Genomic DNA, 3,648 nt, shown 5'->3' with positions numbered 1-3,648 from the left:
CCAGGGATGAACTGTGTGGGCCACTCCAGCAATCACACAGGATGATTGCTTAGTGACATGTGTCATTTGTTTTAGAGTCATCTTTCACTGCTGTTTTTAAATAAAGCTATGAGTACTTGTTATTGAAAGAAATCTGCTTTAACACTTATATGTGTTTTGAACCATTAGAGTATAATGCATAGTCTATTGGACAAAAGAAGTAAGGCAGCTGTAGTACATGTAAGAAAAGCTCTTTTGTTAGAAGTGAGATTTGAACCTAAACCTGCATTTGAAGGCTATAAGTAAGATTAGAGGGCTCTTATGGAAGGAGGCCATCAAAGTGACCCAATGTTACTTGAAGCGCTTTTGTTCATTCTTGAGTCCAGTATCTTAGACCACTTCACAAACAACTGGGATAAGACTGCTACTATAGCCCAGCAGGCCCAGTTGGCAAAAGACAAGACTGCAATACGTTGAGCCTTCCTCTGATTTCCAGCCCAGCTTGTTAAGTTGGCAAAGCATGGTTAGTGGTTGATTGACTGGTTCCTATATAGCCATTTACTCTACTGGAGCACTCGAAGTGCTTTTTACAACATGTCTCATTCATCCATTTATACGAGCACTTTTTCTACATAAGTAGAAAGAAAAGAAAAAACATAAAACTCCAAGTCTATCACCTCTGACATTGACACTCAGAATCAGAAAGACTTTATTTATCCCCAAAAGAGTGTAGAGTACTTTATGTTTATGGGTGTGGGAAATGGTCTTATCGGCTGGAGTTAAAAAGCAGGGTGGCTTTGGGGATTTTGCACTATGATACTTCAACATAGGCTAGAGCAGACAGGACTCAAGCCACCAACCTTCTAGTTAATAGAGTTACAGCCACACCAGAGGATGAGACTCTTAATCACAGGATAAGGTTTCAAGCCCCATATATAAGAGGTGCACTGACAGTCTGAGGCAAACAGCTGGATGATAGAGCTAATTCCAAATGAACTCCAAAGGATTTTGCTAAGTTTGGGGACCAAGTTGGCACATGAAGTCAAAACCTTTATTAGTGGCATTTTAGTTTTGAACATAAATTTTCCACTTGAGTGAAAACTAAGAATAAATCTTTGTCAGCATTTAGGTTTGAAACGTCCACTTGGAGACCAGATACCAGAAAAACTGCTGTTTTCAGCATTTTAGCCCACTAAGCCATGCTGCCAAGCGGAGTGCAGTGCTCATAAAAGTCCATTCAAACATTACAGTTGTTTAGAAAGACTTTCATATGCACCCTGTTCCTGTCTGTACTTGTGTTTTGTTGTTTTACTTAAAGAATTATTACAGCTACACATATGCTATACAGTCTACTGAACATATGAATGAATGCAAGTGTACTACATGTAAGAAAAAGCATTTGTCAGGCGTGGGTCTTGAACCTACAGCCAGATGTGGAACGCAAAAGTGACGCTGGAGTACTTTAACGGAAACTGCGTATCAAAGTGAACCAAAGTCACTTGCTTGTCTAAGCTTCAGTCTAGTTTCTTAGACCAGTGGTCCCCAACCTTTTTTGCACCACGGACCGGTTTATGTCTGACAATATTTTCACAAACAATATTTTCACAAACTGGACTTTAAGGTGTTGCAGATAAATACAACAAAATAAAACCAGTACCGGTACCATAAAAAAGAAGATATACTTCACAATAGGTATCGAATGTACCTTATCTAAGTTAAATATGCTCGTTATGAACACATTGTTAAGCCACCGAGTTCATACTCTGTTTTTTGACTGAAAAACAAAGGACTAGGAAAAATATATTTTTGACTAAATAATACCATTTTTTTTTTTTTTGTAACAAGTCTTTTTTCAATAAAAATACAATTTAAAAAAAAAAGAAGATTTATTCATTACACAAAGGAAAAGACCCAGGGAAACCAAGTTGACGATAACAACCATAATATTCACACCCGAGCCTCAACTCTCGCGACCCAGTACCAAACGACTCGTGGACTGGAACCGGTCTGTGGCCCGGGGTTTTGGGACCTCTGTCTTAGACCACTTCTGACTATCTGAATGCCAAGAACAAATTCACTTAAGATGTTGCAACCATGTCTAAAGAATGAGCCTGGTGTCTAGTGTTTTGTTGGGTGATCTAGCTTAATATTTCAGTTGGGGATGTAGCACAAGAAAAATTATACCATTTTTATGAGTGAAAATTCAGTTCTGAACATAAATTTTCACCAAACAACTTGAATGAAATCTGAAGACAAAATCTTTGGTAGGGGTTGGGTTTGCACTAAAACCCAAAACTGAAGGTCTGATTAGCCTTTGGTTCCTGATGTCACCGAGTTTTGGGTGAAAACTTAGTGACATCATCATATCCATCCAATTTTTTCCACTCATCCTAAGAAGAGAAGCCAAGGCTCTCCCTAGCTACATTCTCTAGTTTTTCCAGGAAAGATCAAGGCATTCCCAGGTCAGCTGAGAGATATAGTCTCTCCAGCATGTCTTGGGTCTGCCCCAGGGTTTCCTCTCGGTGGAACATGCCCAGAACACCTCACCCTGGAGCTGCCCAAAAGGCATCCTTGTCAGATGCTTGCACCACCTCAATTGGCTCCTTTCAATGTGGAGCAGTAGCAGCTCTACTGTGAGCCACTCCCAGGTGGCCGAACTTCCCAGGGTCTCTTTAAGGAAGAGGCCACCCACCCTCTGAAGAAAGCTCATTTCTACTGCTTGTATCGTCAGTCTCATTCTTTTGGTCACTACCCAGAGCTCAAGACCATAGATGAGGGTACGGGAGTGGCGAGAGTTAAATCGAGAGTTTTGCTTTCATTTCCAGCTCTCTTTTCAACCTGATTGCATTCAGTAGCCACAGCACCAGTCCCTCCACTTGTGAACATCTTTAGCATCATATGTGACTTTCATATAGAGTACATTTGCTTACAAAAAGTCTGTGACTAAGAACCATAGAGATGTCAAGGATTTGAAATATGGATGCCACCAAGGATTTTCAAGAGCATAGCAGGTAGATGTTTAAGCACTCAATAGCAAAAATGTTGTTTTCCACTTACTTGTGTTTTGAATTATCACTGTTGCACCTATATCATAAAGTCTACTGGACATGTGAAACAAGGCCACTGAAGTACATACAAGTACATATAAGAAAAGTATGGTATTATGAGTGGGAATTGAACCTATACCTTCACCTGGGATGCAAAAGTGTATTTGAATTAGTTTGATGGAAAGAACTCGTCAAGCTGGTCCAAAGTCACTCCAGTTGTTGACTCCAATTCCTTTAACTACTTCTGATTATATATGACTTGGAGTTCACTTGAAAACAAACCAAACTACAGAGAAAAGCTACAAGTTTACAAACTCATCAACTGATTCAAACCAGAGTAGTGAACTACAGGTCTAAAAGCACCCTAAGAGTCTTGTACTGCTGCTGAGCTGATACACTGAAATAGAATATGATTTTGAATTTCATCTTGTGATTTCTTGATGTTCCATACATACATAATGTGTATTTTCTGACTGGTTGGCAGTCTTTGCTGGAGTTTTCTGCCTCTTGCTGAGTAAAATCAGTTGCAATGAAGGTGCTGTACCAAAAGCCTCTTAATGATTATTTTGGTTATCACCAGATGTCCACGATTGCCTAAAATTTTTCTTGTTTCTTTGGAAAT

This window comes from Perissodus microlepis, chromosome 22, assembly GCF_051167445.1.
Source record: "Perissodus microlepis isolate ML-2025 ecotype Zambia chromosome 22, ASM5116744v1, whole genome shotgun sequence".
Lineage (NCBI taxonomy): Eukaryota > Metazoa > Chordata > Actinopteri > Cichliformes > Cichlidae > Perissodus > Perissodus microlepis.
Note: the sequence above shows the minus strand (reverse complement) of the source record.